At 41.0% G+C, this 16189-nt stretch overlaps 1 pseudogene; it reads right to left on the bottom strand.

Moving 5' to 3' along the window:
• Positions 1 to 10012: 10012 nt before the first annotated feature.
• LOC125520066 lies at positions 10013 to 13088 on the bottom strand (annotated as a pseudogene).
• Between the last annotated feature and the right edge of the window lie 3101 nt (positions 13089 to 16189).

Below are 16189 nucleotides of genomic sequence, written 5' to 3'. Positions count from 1 at the left end.
AGTGACACTCTGTTTGTCTATGTATTCACACATGTATCACGTTTCCGGTTAATACAATTCTAGCATGAATCATAAACATTTATCATGATATAAGGAAATAGATAATAACTTTATTATTGCCTCTAGGGCATATTTCCTTCAGTCTCCCACTTGCACTAGAGCCAATAATCTAGTTCACATTTTTATGTGATTAGTTCACATCTCCATGTGACTAATACCCAAAGGGTTTACTAGAGTCTATAATCTAGTTCACATCCCTATGTGATTAACACCCAAAAGTGATCGTGTTTTGCTTGTGAGAGAAGTTTAGTCTACGGGTCTGCAACATTCAGATCCGTATGTATTTTGCAAATTTCTATGTCAACAATGCTCTGCACGGAGCTACTCTAGCTAATTGCTCCCACTTTCAAAATGTATCCAGATTGAGACTTAGAGTCGTCTGGATTAGTGTCAAAATTTGCATCGACGTAGCCCTTTACGACGAACCTTTTGTCACCTCTATAATCGAGAAACATACCCTTATTCCACTAAGGATAATTTTGACCGCTGTCCAGTGATCTACTCCTAGATCACTATTGTACTCCCTTGCTAAACACAGTGTATGGTATACAATAGATCTGGTACACAGCATGTCATACTTTATAGAAACTATGGCTGACACATAGGGAATGACTTTCATTCTCTTTCTATCTTCTGCCATGGTCGGGCTCTGAGTCTTACTCAATTTCACACCTTGTAACACATGTAAGAACTCTTTCTTTGACTGTTCCATTTTGAACTACTTCAAAATCTTGTCAAGGTATGTACTCATTGAAAAAACTTATCAAGCGTCTTGATCTATCGCTATAGATCTTGATGCTCAATATGTAAGTAGCTTCACCGAGGTCTTTATTTGAAAAAATCTTTTCAAATACTCCTTTATGCTTTCCAGAAAATTCTACATTATTTCCGATCAACAATATGTCATTCACATATATTTATCAGAAATGTTGTAGTGCTCCCACTCACTTTCTTCTAAATACAGGCTTCACCACAAGTCTGTATAAAACTATATGCTTTGATCAACTCATCAAAGCGTATATTCCAACTCTGAGATGCTTGCACCAGTCCATAGATGGATTACTGGAGCTTGCACATTTTGTTATCACCTTTACGGTCGACAAAACCTTCTGGTTGCATCATATACAACTCTTCTTTTTAAGAAATCAATGAAGGAATACAGTTTTGACATCCATTTGCCAGATTTCATAAAATACAACAAATGCTAACATGATTCATACAGACTTTTAAGCATCGATACGAGTGAGAAAATCTCATCGTAGTCAACACCTTGAACTTGTCGAAAACACTTTGCGACAATTTGAGCTTTGTAGATAGTAACACTACTATCAGCGTCCGTCTTCCTCTTGAAGATCCATTTATTCTTAATGACTCACCGATCATCGGGCAAGTCAATCAAAGTCCATACTTTGTTCTCATACATGGATCCAATCTCAGATTTCATGGCCTCAAGCCATTTCGTGGAATCTGGGCTCATCATTGCTTCCTCATAGTTCGTAGGTTCGTCATGGTTAATTAACATGACCTCTAGAACAGGATTACCGTACCACTCTGGTGCGGATCTCACTCTGGTTGACCTACGAGGTTTGGTAGTAACTTGATCTCAAGTTACATGATCATCATCATTAGCTTCCTCACTAATTGGTGTAGGACTCACAAAAACAGATTTATGTGATGATCTACTTTCCAATAAGGGAGCAGGTATAGTTACCTCATCAAGTTCTACTTTCCTCCCACTCACTTCTTTCGAGAGAAACTCCTTCTCTAGAAAGGATCCATTCTCAGCAACGAATGTCTTGCCTTCGGATCTGTGATAGAAGGTGTACCCAACTATCTCCTTTGGGTATCCTATGAAGACACATTTCTCCGTTTTGGGTTTGAACTTATCAGGATGAAACTTTTTCTTATAAGCAGCGCAACCCCAAACTTTAAGAAACGACAACTTTGGTTTCTTGCCAAACCACAGTTCATATGGTGTCGTCTCAACGGATTTAGATGGTGACCTTTTTAACATGAATGCAGCTGTCTCTAATGCATAACCCCAAAACTATAGTGGTTAATCAGTAAGAAACATCATAGATTGCACTATATCCAATAATAGTACAGTTATGACGTTCAGACACACCATTATGCTGTGGTGTTCCAGGTGGCACGATTTTGTGAAACTATTCCACATTGTTTTAATTGAAGACCAAACTCGTAACTGAAATATTTGTCTCTGCGATCAGATCGTAGAAACTTTATTTTCGTGTCACGATGATTTTCCACTTCACTCTGAAGTTCTTTGAACTTTTCAAATGTTTTAGACTTATGTTTCATCAAGTAGATATACCCATATCTGCTCAAATCATCTGTGAAGGTCAGAAAATAACGATACCTGCCGTGAGCCTCAACACTCATCGGACTGCATACATCAGTATGTATTATTTCCAATAAGTCAGTTGCTCGCTCCATTGTTCCAGAGAACAGAGTCTTAGTCATCTTGCCCATGAGGCATGGTTCGCAAGCATCAAAATGATTCATAATCAAGTGATTCCAAAAGCCCATCAGCATGGAGTTTCTTCATGTGCTTTACACCAATATGACCTAAACGGCAGTGCCACAAATAAGTTGCACTATCATTATTAACTTAGCATCTTTTGGCTTCAATATTATGAATATGTGTATCACTATGATCGAGATCCAACGAACCATTTTCATTGGGTGTATGACCATAGAAGGTTTTATTCATGTAAACAAAACAACAATTATTCTCTAACTCAAATGAATAACTGTTTTGCAATAAACATGATCAAATCATATTCATGCTCAACGCAAACACCAAATAACATTTATTTAGGTTTAACACTAATCCCAAAAGTATAGGGAGTGTGCGATGATGATCATATCAATCTTGGAACCACTTCCAACACACATCATCACTTCACCCTTAACTAGTCTCTGTTCATTCTGCAACTCCCGTTTCGAGTTACTACTCTTAGCAACTGAACCAGTATCAAATACCGAGGGGTTGCTATAAACACTAGTAAAGTACACATCAATAACATGTATATCAAATATAGCATTGTTCACTTTGCCATCCTTCTTATCCGCCAAATACTTGGGGCAGTTCCGCTTCCAGTGACCAGTCCCTTTGTAGTAGAAGCACTTAGTCTCATGCTTAGGTCCAGACTTGGGCTTCTTCACTTGAGCAGCAACTTGCTTGCCGTTCTTCTTGAAGTTCCCTTTCTTTCCCTTTTCCCTTTTTCTTGAAACTAGCGGTCTTGTTAATCGTCAACACTTGATGCTCTTTCTTGATTTCTACCTTCATTGATTACATCATCATGAAAAGCTCGGGAATCGTTTTCGTCATCCCTTGCATACTATAGTTCATCACGAAGTTCTACTAACTTGGTGATGTGACTAGAGAATTCTGTCAATCACTATTTTATCTGGAAGATTAACTCCCACTTGATTCAAGCGATTGTAGTACCCAGACAATCTAAACACATGCTCACTTCTTGAGCTATTCTCCTCCATCTTTTAGCTATAGAACTTGTTGGAGACTTCATATCTCTCAACTCGGGTATTTGCTTGAAATATTAACTTCAACTCTTGGAACATCTCATATGATCCATGACGTTCAAAATGTCTTTGAAGTCCCGATTCTAAGCTGTTAAGCATGGTGCACTAAACTATAAAGTAGTTATCATATTGAGCTAGCCAAACGTTCATGACGTCTGCATCTGCTCCTGCAATAGGTCTGTCACCTAGCGGTCCATCAAGGACATAATTCTTCTGTGTAGCAATGAGGATAATCCACAGATCACGGATCCAGTCCGCATCATTGCTACTAACATTTTTCAACTTAGTTTTCTCTAGGAACATATCAAAAATAAAACAAAGGAGCTAAACGCCAGCTATTGATCTACAACATAGATATGCTAATACTACCAGGACTAAGTTCATGATAAACTAAAGTTCAATTAATCATATTACTTAATTAAGAACTCCCACTTAGATAGACATCCCTCTAATCCTCTAAGTGATCACGTGATCCAAATGAACTAAACCATGTACGATCATCACGTGAGATGGAGTAGTTTCAATGGTGAACATCACTATGTTGATCATATCTACTATATGATTCACGCTCGACCTTTCGGTCTCAGTGTTCCGAGGCCATATCTGCATATGCTAGGCTCGTCAAGTTTAACCTGAGTATTCTGCGTGCGCAACTGTTTTGCACCCGTTGTATTTGAACATAGAGCCTATCACACCCGATCATCACGTGGTGTCTCAGCACGAAGAACTTTCGCAACGGTGCATACTCAGGGAGAACACTTATACCTTGATAATTTAGCGAGAGATCATCTTATAATGCTACCGTCATAACTAAGCAAAGTAAGATGTATAAAAGATAAACATCACATGCAATCAAAATATGTGACATGATATGGCCATCATCATCTTGTGCCTTTGATCTCTATCTCCAAAGCATCATCATGATTTCCATCATCACTAGCATGACACCATGATCTCCATCATCTTGATCTATATCAATGTGTCGTCACATGGTCGTCTCGCCAATTATTGCTCTTGCAACTATTGCTATCGCATAGCGATAAAGTAAAGCAATTATTTGGCACTTGCATCTTATGCAATAAAGAGACAACCATAAGGCTTCTGCCAATTGCCGATAACTTCAACAAAACATGATCATCTCATACAATAAAATATCGTATCATGTGTTGACCATATCACATCACAACATGCCCCGCAAAAACAAGTTAGACGTCCTCTACTTTGTTGTTGCAAGTTTTACGTGGCTGCTATGGGTTGAGCAAGAACCGTTCTTACCTACGCATCAAAACCACAGCGATAGTTTGTCAAGTTAGTGTTGTTTTTAACCTTCTCAAGGACCGGGCGTAGCCACACTTGGTTCAACTAAAGTTGGAGAAACTGACACCCGCCAGCCACCTGTGTGCAAAGCATGTCAGTAGAACCAGTCTCGCGTAAGCGTACGCGTAATGTCGGTCCGGGCCGCTTCGTCCAACAGTACCGCCGAACCAAAGTATGACATGCTGGTAAGTAGTATGACTTATATCGCCCACAACTCACTTGTGTTCTACTCGTGCATATAACATCTACGCATAAAACCAGGCTCTGATACCACTGTTGGGGAACGTAGTAATTTCAAAAATTTCCTATGCACACACAAGATCATGGTGATGCATAGCAACGAGAGGGGAGAGTGTGTCCATGTACCCTCGTAGACCAAAAGCGGAAGCGTTAGCACAACACAGTTGATGTAGTCATACGTCTTCACGATCCGACCGATCCAAGTACCGAACGTACGGCACCTCCGAGTTCAGCACACGTTCAGCTCGATGACGTCCCACGAACTCCGATCCAGCAGAGCTTCAAGGGAGAGTTCCGTCAGCACAACGGCGTGATGACGGTGATGATGATGCTACCAACGCAGGGCTTCGCCTAAGCACCACTACGATATGATCGAGGTGGATTATGGTGGAGGGGGGCACTGCACACGGTTGGGAGAGATCAACAGATAAACTTGTGTGTTTAGAGGTGTCCCCTGCCCCCGTATATAAAGGAGGGAGGGAGAGGCCGGCCCTAGAGGGGGCGCGCCAAGTGTGGGGAGTCCTACTAGGACTCCCAAGTCCTAGTAGGATTCCCCTTTCCTTTCCGAAGTAGGAGAGAAGGAAAGAGGGGGAGAGGGAAAAGGAAAAGGGGGCTGCACCCCTTGTCCAATTCAGACCAGAGGGGGGCGCGCGCCTCCTTCCTTTTGGCCTCTCTCCTCTATTCCCGTATGGCCCAATAAGGCCCAATACTTCTCCCGGTGAATTCCCGTAATTCCCCGGTACTCCGAAAATACCCGAATCACTCGGAACCTTGCCGATGTCCGAATATAGTCGTCCAATATATCGATCTTTACGTCTCGACCGTTTTGAGACTCCTCGTCATGTTCTCGATCTCATACGGGACTCCGAACTACCTTCGGTACATCAAATCACATAAACTCATAATACCATCGTCACCAAAACTTTAAGCGTGCGAACCCTACGGGTTCGAGAACTATGTAGACATGACCGAGACACGTCTCCGGCCAATAACCAATAGCGGAAACTGGATGCTCATATTGGTTCCCACATATTCTACGAAGATCTTTATCGGTCAAACCGCATAACAACATACGTTGTTCCCTTTGTCATCGGTATGTTACTTGCCCGAGATTCGATCGTCGGTATCTTAATACCTAGTTCAATCTCGTTACTAGCAAGTATCTTTACTCATTCCGTAATACATCATCCCATAACTAACTCATTAGTTACAATGCTTGCAAGGCTTATAGTGATGTGCATTACCGAGTGGACCCAGAGATACCTCTCTGACAATCGGAGTGACAAATCCTAATCTCGAAATACGCCAACCCAACAAGTACCTTTGGAGACACCTGTAGAGCACCTTTATAATCACCCAGTTACGTTGTGATGTTTTGTAGCACACAAAGTGTTCCTCCGTTAAACAGGAGTTGCATAATCTCATAGTCATAGGAACATGTATAAGTCATGAAGAAAGAAATAACAACAAACTAAACAATCAAGTGCTAAGCTAATGGAATGGGTCAAGTCAATCACATCATTCTCCTAATGATGTGATCCCGTTAATCAAATGACAACTCTTTGTCTATGGCTAGGAAACATAACCATCTTTGATCAACGAGCTAGTCAAGTAGAGGCATACTAGTGACACTTTGTTTGTCTATGTATTCACACATGTATCACGTTTTCGGTTAATACAATTCTAGCATGAATCATAAACATTTATCATGATATAAGGAAATAAATAATAACTTTATTATTGCCTCTAGGGCATATTTTCTTCACACCCCATCCAGAATAAATCGGCCTTGGATGAAGGCGGATTGGTTAGGATGGGTAACCGTGTCAGCAAGCAGGGTCACCCTATTGGCGCAAGGTAGTCAGAGTCGGGATTCGAAGTCGGATCGGTTTTCCTCAGACAGAATCGAGTCGTAAGATCGAGTCATGGAATCGAGGACTCTACTAGATTTACTCAAATAAGATATTTTGTACGCACACAAGAAATTTATATGGGCTTTATAGAGTTTTGACACTAAATATGGAGCAAAGAACATACACAGCAATGCTAGCTGTATTCCACTTCTTTTTGTGGCTAACCTACCATGTAGCTCGCATGTATGGAACATATATGAGAGGGAAATATATAGAACATTTAAACCTTCAGTGCATGAAATTTACTAATGTTCTTTTTAGAGTGCGTGAATAGTCAATCACTTGTCTATCTGACCTACAATGCTAAACCTTGAAGGGTCTTGCTCTCCTTCTCCGATCAACCTTGAAGCATCCTCCTTTTCACGCCAATTCCATATGTTGACAAGCCTGGTCCTAAATTTCGATCTAGGGTTTCTAAGAGCTGGATCAAAGGTGTCCGCGGCTGAGCATTTGAACTTGGGAGGGGAATAAAGGTCCATGAGGTATATGAAAAGGGGTTTGGATGATGGCATACTATTTTGCTACAACTAAGCAAACAGCTTAGATAAGTTAGTAGAATCAGATGTAGTCCATAGCATAGTCAGAATTGTACAGTTTTGTACAGGATTCTATGATTTGGATCATGACTCAACATGGATTCTACCTGATCCGGATTCATAGTGGGATTTGGATCGACATGCTTCCGTAGGGTCGTGAAGTCGTAGGATTCTAGCAGTCAAATCGGGATTCTGACTACCTTGTATTGGCGTACCCTTTAGCTAGGATCCAGAATATCACGTTGATTGTTGTGATAGGACGAAACTGGCGGAAATCGGAGGCACCCGGGACCTTGGGGATGAGAGTAACGATCACGTAGTTAAGACGCCCAAGATCCATGGACCCCGAGTAGAACTCCTCAAAAAGGGCCATGACCTCCGGCTTGATGGTCTGCCAGAACGTTTTGAAGAATGTTACGGGCAGACCATCCGGCCCCGGGGCCGAGGAGGGGTTCATCCCCTTAATGGCGGCAAAGACCTCTTCTATAGTGGGATTTCCTCCTAAATGCGCCAAGTGGGATTTCCTCCTAAAGTATATTTTCCCCTTGTATTCATGGTCCTTCACATTATTTTCCGGCACCAATTTTCTGATTGATAAAGCTTGCCTAGTAGCTTGTCAAAATCCTAGGGTTGTAGCCTTGAATTTTTTTGCCAAACACACTTCTTATGAAAATGACAAAATAAACAAATAAATGAGATGAGTCAAGACAATCACACGCTCTCAACATTTCTACTATCCGTTTCTATTCTCACTATTGGAATCTGGTTTTGTGCATAGTTTCATAACTTTTCCGAGTTCATTCTATCGGAAACTCGGCAAACTTTTGTCTACCGAGTTTGATTCAAAATTGGACTCGGTAGTGATAGGCAGTGCGCTGACTTTGCCTAGTTCCAACGAAAAACGACTTGGAGAACAAAAACAGCTCAGCAGAATCTCAAGTTCGCCGAGTTCCAGACCGAAAAAACTCGGTAAAGTCTGACAGATGGGCCCTACTGTAGAGCAGGTGACGGAGCTGTATCAGCGGTCTTTCTTCGCCAATTTTTGATTAACGAAGACTCAACAAATGTTTTCTTTTTACATTTTTTAAAATTGGAATGCTATGGGTCACGGCTTTGCCGACACCCTGATAGAAGAACTCAGCAAATATATGACTCTTCGTCTACCAGACGCAAAGAGAAAATGTTTAGTCCCACCTCACCGTGCGAGGAGCAACGCGACCAGCTTAAATAGTCGTCTCATCCAAAAGTGATAAGCTTCGGTCATCATTGTGAAGGATATGGGTGTTATGAATCTTCTTTGTTTATACACAGAGAAGATTCATAGTCATTGTCCATATCCCTTTGATGGATGCTAGGCTCTTTTTTTGATCGGTGCTGATCTTCGGAGGATCCGCTTGGATCCGGTTTTCGTTTGTGTGTATACAGGTTGGATTATTTTGATTTATACTTAACTTCATCGATGATGGTTGTTGTTCTGGTGTGCTGGTCCTGTGGGGTTTTAGCACGACGACTTCCCGACTATCTACTATAATAGGCATTCTTTGGTTTGGAGGAATTTTGTAGGAATTGCATAGGATAGGATTTTTATAGAAAAATTCCTTTAGAGCCATTTGGTTTGTAGGAATAGAATCCTATTTTTATGGAGGAATTCTTCCTATTCTTCATATTTCATAGGAAAATAAACATTAGCCTAGGCTCAATGGAAAAAAAATTATGATGCAAATCAAAGAACATCTTCTTTCCTATTTCTACTCATAGTATTTGAGATGCATGTCATCTTATTTCCTATGACTTTCCTATTCTTATGATTTTCCTACCTATGAACCCAAAGGAGGCCTAAGTTTGGCCCGGCTCGAGTGAGCAGTGAGGGAGGGGTAATTATGGAGCGTGCATTCGGCTCGCTCCAGTGCTTATAGTCGTCGTTAGGTGGTCTACGGACATGAGTGTAATTTTTTGTTATTTATGTGTTCTTTATACTGCCATGCTATAATGAAAAGATCCGAAGTTTTCTGGCAAAAAGAAACTCCTTTTTAAATACTCACACACTCCAAAATATAATGTGTATTACTTTTTTAAGTCAAACTTGTATGTTTGATCAAGTTTTTTTTAAGTATTAATACCTACCATATCAAATTTGTATTATTAGATCCATCATGAAAAGTTTTTTCATATTTTGTTTATTTAGTATTGCGGACACTGATAATTTTTTCTATAATCTTTGGTTAAACATACATATGTTTGACTTGCATGAAAATTCATTATTCTGGTGGGAACAAAGAGGGTACAATATAAGGCTTCATTATGGTGTGTAGTTGTAGGTCCTGCACCTATTTTATTAACTATGACCCTATTTATTTTATTGGACTTATATGCTACAAAAAGTATTCTGATCACCCTCCTAGTACAAAATAATCTTTCTCTTGAAGCAATAAGGGTTCTGCATTTACATGAATTGCACATGATTTTGTACCCTGCACATGCTCTTCTGCCGTATCTGATCATGGCCATACCCGAAATCATGGAGCTGGCTTTGTACGTTGAGATTGAGACCCCCTAACAGATGTGAGCTTCTTCCAGTTGCTTGTTTTCTTGGCTATCCAAATTAGAACCACTTGTTGAGCTATCCTCACTTGGAAGTTGTTGATAGTGAGCTGCCGCTTCTGTACCCTTAGCTGTTCCATCGACCGGAGAACTCTCACTTCATACATTACAAGATATTAGGTGTGTTAGATTTCTGCAATGGCTGACATGTCTACACATGGGTCTTGAAAGTCTCGAAAGAACTTACTTCAGTGAGTAGACGATTAATCCAATGGCCACAACTGAGAATGCTACGTAGTACAGCCAGTTGATCTGTTGCCACTAAAGCATGTCAGCATATATATATGCTACTCCTTTCATTCACAAATATAAGATGTTTTGAATATTTTTAATATAGACTACATACAGACTGAAATGAGTGAACAAATACATTAAAATGTGCCTATATACATCTGATTCAGAAAGAAATTAGAACATTTTATAATAGCGAACGGAAGGAGTATATATTATGATTTAGTGCAAGGATCATTCAGAAATGGTCACCTGTTGTTGATAGAACAATAGTCGAATGGCTACTGCCCACATGTCAGATGTCAAGAGTGAGAGATTAAACAGCGTTGATCCACTCATCTGCAAGAGCTATCACAATCAATGGGCTAAATTACTATTGCACTGTAATAAGAAATGAAACAGCCTTCTTGCTGATAGTTCCTAATGAAGTACTCCCTCCGTTAAAAAATAAGTGTCGTAGCTTTAGTTTAAATTTGAACTAAAACCATGACAGTTATTTTGGAACGGAGAGAGTAATATCAACCAAGTGGCTTATTTTTGTAGTTTATTCAGATACTTCATAACTCCTTATTCGGATCAATTTTTATTTGATTCATACTTGTGTAGCTTAATTTCTGCCTAACATGTTGGAGGGAACTTAACCTTAAGGACAAATGGACTAATGGAGGAGAACGTAAATATTGCAATGGCATATCCAGCGAATGAACTAATCTGAAAATGAAAAGGTCGAAATATTCAAAGCAGAAGTTAGTATCCTGTCAGATAATTCAAAAAAGTCTATTGCAGATAAAAGAGTTAAACTAAAACTATAGTGTGCTACCATTGTTGGAGACCAGGCAATTGCTTCTAGGCTCTTTCTTTCGAATATAAATCTGATGTTTTGTCAGATCAAGAGCTAACATGAGTATTTTGCTCCAGAAAAGTGTATATCAAGTCATTTTTGTTCCAGATGGAAATATAATGATAGCATAAAGCAAAGCTATGGATGGCGACATTGACGGATCATGTTAGTTTTCTCTACTGATCTGTAACTAATAGTGAACTGTGGAAAGGATACATCTGGATTGTACTGATAAACAACTGAAATAGTCCAAGCATAGCAACAAGTTCCACTCGGTCGTTCTTCTTGACACAGTATTCCTGCATATTAAAGGAAGGAAATTGCTATACTTACTAGAATTTTGAGAAAACATTGCTCATTAGTAGAGGAATATGTATAGTTCGTCACTAACCTCCCCGACATTGCTAAATGCAAAGCAAACTGTCCCGGCAATAACAAGGGCATCCCCTAGAAGTGGCATTTGACCTGGATCTGCAGAAAATAAAGTTTTTCTGTAAGCTGATAACAATTTTCTCCGCTGTAGAAATTGATGAAACCATTTCAGCATGTTGGGTTCATGAATTAGTTTTTGATTTGAACACATCCATACTTAAATTAGTGACAATTAATATGAATCGGAGGTAGTACATGTTTTGTTCTAAAGGAAAAACAATAGGGGAGAGACATACTGTCAACTCTGTCAAGAACTTCATGCTGTGACTATTATCCTAGGTTTGTTGTTGAGATTTTTTTATTTTTTTGAAAATGGCATTCTGCATTGCTGTTGTAATTCTTGAGTGCTCCTTCCGTTCCATAATTCTTGTCGTGGTTTTAGTTCAAATTTGAACTGAAACCACGACAAGAATTACGGAACGAAGGGAGTAGTTGCTTACTTACCTTGTTCATCTGGAGATTTTGCATCTGAAAGGAGCACAAGACCTAGGCCTGCCACGCAGGTCCCTGCCCCTAGAAACTGCCAGAAAGAATATCTGGTGCCTAGTGCGTACCATGTGAGTATGATGACCCATACAACAGTCCAGCAGTCCAACAATGTTACGCTGGTGATGGATGAGTACTGGTATGCCTTGACAACTGAAATACAAGTTTTAGGACTATAACATTTTTATCTGCTCATCGTCAGGAGCAAATACTCCCGAGTAGCTTCTTTTTTCCCATCTCACTGAATTGTGTACTTTGTCTACTCACCCAGATAGACCCCCTAAGTATCGACGAAGGCCAGCGCTAAGTACCAATACCAAGGTATCTGCAAGACAAGAGTGCCCTCAAGAGTGAGGTGTGTGAAAGCACGAAATAACGCTAAGCTCCATGACCGATTTTCATGCAGCTGTGTGCTCACCCGCGGCTTCTGTCGTCGACGCAAGAGGATTGGTACATAAACTAAGGTCAACAGGAGGTATGCGAAGAATGATTGTGTGAGTGGTGCATCAACTCCTGCATAAATACATAGAAGTGAAACAAACCATATCTTATCTCCTGGGTTATCAAATGATCATTCCTCTTGTACTAACTGCCAATGCATGCAGAGGATGGGTGATTCTTAGTAACTGAGAAGGAAGATTAGTAAGAGCTGTATGAAATGGTAATTCTGAATCTATGGGTTAGGCAGATGAGAAGGGTGGGTACCAAGATTGGCAAGGAAGGATGAGGCGAAGCTGGCGGCCGCCATGGAAAAGGCCAAGAGCTGGCCGAGGAAGAGCACGAGCAGCAGACCCCTCGCATCCTTCTTCTTGATCTCCGTGGTGACCATGGTGCACGCAAGCCTCATATGAGGATGCACAGGAGAGTTTATATATATACGCTTGTTGAGGGGAAAAGCCGGACCAGAAGAGTGGAAGGTAGACTGGCAGCTGAGCCTCGTGCTATCTAAGGTTAGCTGAGAGAGAGAGGGGGAGTCCCTTTCAAGAAAAACAAAGCCGAGAGCAACGTGTGACCATCTCATTGAGGGTATCTCCAAGATTACGAAATCAGGACAGTGTTTCTTTTTTTGGCGGATGAGGACACGGTGTTTCTGATTTCGAGCTCACATGCACCCCAGTGAACTGTAAAATCCAAAAACAACGGTAAATAAATTCAAAACATTATGACTTTTGTGATAAACATTAATGAATCTTCCACCTGCGTGCAAAAAATCATGATGGAATGACATTTGTGGTCATTTTGTAGCATTGATTTTTTTCTGGACCTTCGGGAATGTGATTCCATCACAAAAATTTGGAATGCAGGTGAACAATTTATCAATATTTGTTGCCAAAAAATCAGATTCTTCTTAATTTTGTTTACAGTTTTTTTTTGATTTTATTGTTCATTTGGGTGCATCTCTGGATCAAAACTGTACGCAAAGAGAGCTCCTATAGCGTGCATAATAATGTGTTGGGGATTGATTGACTGTGTGAAGGAAATATGCCCTAGAGGCAATAATAAAGTTGTTATTTATATTTTCTTATATCATGATAAATGTTTATTATTCATGCTAGAATTGTGTTAACCAGAAACTTAGCACATGTGTGAATACATAGACAAACAGAGTGTCACTAGTTTGCCTCTACTTGACTAGGTCGTTGAATGAATGATGGTTATGTTTCCTAACCATAGACATGAGTTGTCATTTGATTAAGGGTTTTTATCATTTCCGCCACTAGTTGTGTCCCACTACTCAGTTTTGCCATTAGAAGTTACAACTACTCAAAAATGCCATCGATTCGTGAGATGCTTGCTCAAAAATGCCATTAGATATCTCAAAAATGCCATCATTCCGTTAGATGTTTGCTCAAAAATGCCATTAGACACTGCTATTTTCATGTCAAACCCGTCGACCATGTTATATGACAAAAATAAGCCTAGACCCACATGTCAGTTCTCTCTATCTCACAATGATAAGTGTGGCCCCACTTGTCAGGAGTAACCAAGCGAATAATTTTACAGGAAAATAAGAATGTTGTTGGGAACAAGTGGACCCCACACTTTATTGTAGTGAGATAGAGGAAGAGCTAGCATGTTGGTTTATAGGTATTTATGTCATTATAACATGGCAAAAGAGATTTGAGATCACAATAATGGTGTCCGGTGGCATTTTTGAGCATGTGTCTAACAAAGCGATGGCATTTTTGAGCAGTTGAAATTCCTAGTGGCAAAACTGAGTAGTGAGACACAACCGGTGGCATAAATGATAAAAACCCTTTGATTAAAGGGATCACATCATTAGAGAATGATGTGATTGACTTGACCCATCCGTTAGCTTAGCACGATGATCATTTAGTTTGTTGCTATTGCTTTCTCCATAACTATACATGTTCCTATGACTATGAGATCATGCAACTCCCGAATACCGGAGGAACACTTTGTGTGCTACCAAACGTCACAACATAACTGGGTGATTATAAATATGCTCTACAGGTGTCTCAGATGGTGTTTGTTGAGTTGGCATGGATCAAGATTAGGATTTGTCTCTCCGACTCTTAGAGAGGTATCTGTGGGCCCTCTCGGTAATGTACATCACTATAATCCTTGCAAGCAATGTAGCTAATGAGTTAGTTACGGGATGTAGCATTACAGAACGAGTAAAGAGACTTGCCGGTAACGAGATTGAACTAGGTATTGAGATACCGACGATCGAATCTCGGGCAAGTAACATACCGATGACAAAGGGAACAACATATATCGTTATGTGGTTTGACCGATACAGATCTTCGTAGAATATGTAGGAACCAATATGAGCATCCAGGTTCCGCTATTGGTTATTGACCATAGACATGTCTCGGTCATGTCTACATAGTTCTCGAACCCGTAGGGTCCGCACGCTTAACGTTCGGTGACGATCGGTATTATGAGTTTATGTGTTTTGATGTACCGAAGGTAGTTCGGAGTCCAGGATTCGATCACGGACATGATGAGGAGTCTCGAAATGGTCGAGATGTAAAGATCGATATATTGGAAGCTTATATTTGGACATCAGAATGGTTCTGGGTGAAATCGGGAGTATACTGGAGCACCGGGAGGTTACCGGAACCCCCCGGGAGGTATATGGGCCTTATTGAGCCTTAGTGGAAGAGAGGGAAAAGAAGCAAATGAGGGGGCGCACCCCCCCCAAGCCCAATCCGAATTGGGAAGGGGGCCGGCCCCCCTTTTCCTTCCTTCTTCCTCCTCCTTCCTTCTCTCCTAGAACCAACAAAGGGAAGGGGGGAATCCTACTCCCGGTGGGAGTAGGACTCCCTTGGGGCGCGCCTAGAGAGGCCGGCCCCCTCTCCCTCCTCCACTCCTTTATATACGGGGGAGGGGGCACCCCATAGACACAAGTTGACCATTGATCTTTAGCCGTGTGTGGTGCCCCCCTCCACCATAATCCACCTCGGTAATATCGTACCGGTGCTTAGGCGAAGCCCTATTCCGGTAGCAATATCATCACCGTCATCACGCTGTCGTGCTAACGAAGCTATCCCTCGAAGCTCTACTGGATCGTGAGTTCGCGGGATGTCACCGAGCCGAACGTGTGCAGATCACGGAGGTGTCGTATCTTTGGTACTAGATCAGTCGATCGTGAAGACGTACGACTACATCAACCGCGTTGTCATAATTCTTCCGCTTACGGTCTACAAGGGTATGTAGACGATACTCTCCCCTCTTGTTGTTGTGCATCACCATAATCTTGCGTGTGCGTAAGAATTTTTTTGAAATTACTGCGTTCCCCAATAGTGGTATCAGAGCCAGGTTTATGCGTAGATGTTATATGCACGAGTAGAACACAAATGAGTTGTGGGGGTGGGTATATACATATTGCTTGCCTTCACTAGTTGATTCTTAATTCAGCGGCATTGGTGGATGAAGCGGCCCAGACCGACATTACGCGTACGCTTACTCGAGACTGGTTCTACCGATGTGCTTCGCACACA

This window comes from Triticum urartu, chromosome 1 (genome assembly GCF_003073215.2).
Source record: "Triticum urartu cultivar G1812 chromosome 1, Tu2.1, whole genome shotgun sequence".
NCBI lineage: Eukaryota > Viridiplantae > Streptophyta > Magnoliopsida > Poales > Poaceae > Triticum > Triticum urartu.
This window is presented reverse-complemented; position numbering and strand designations above follow the sequence as displayed.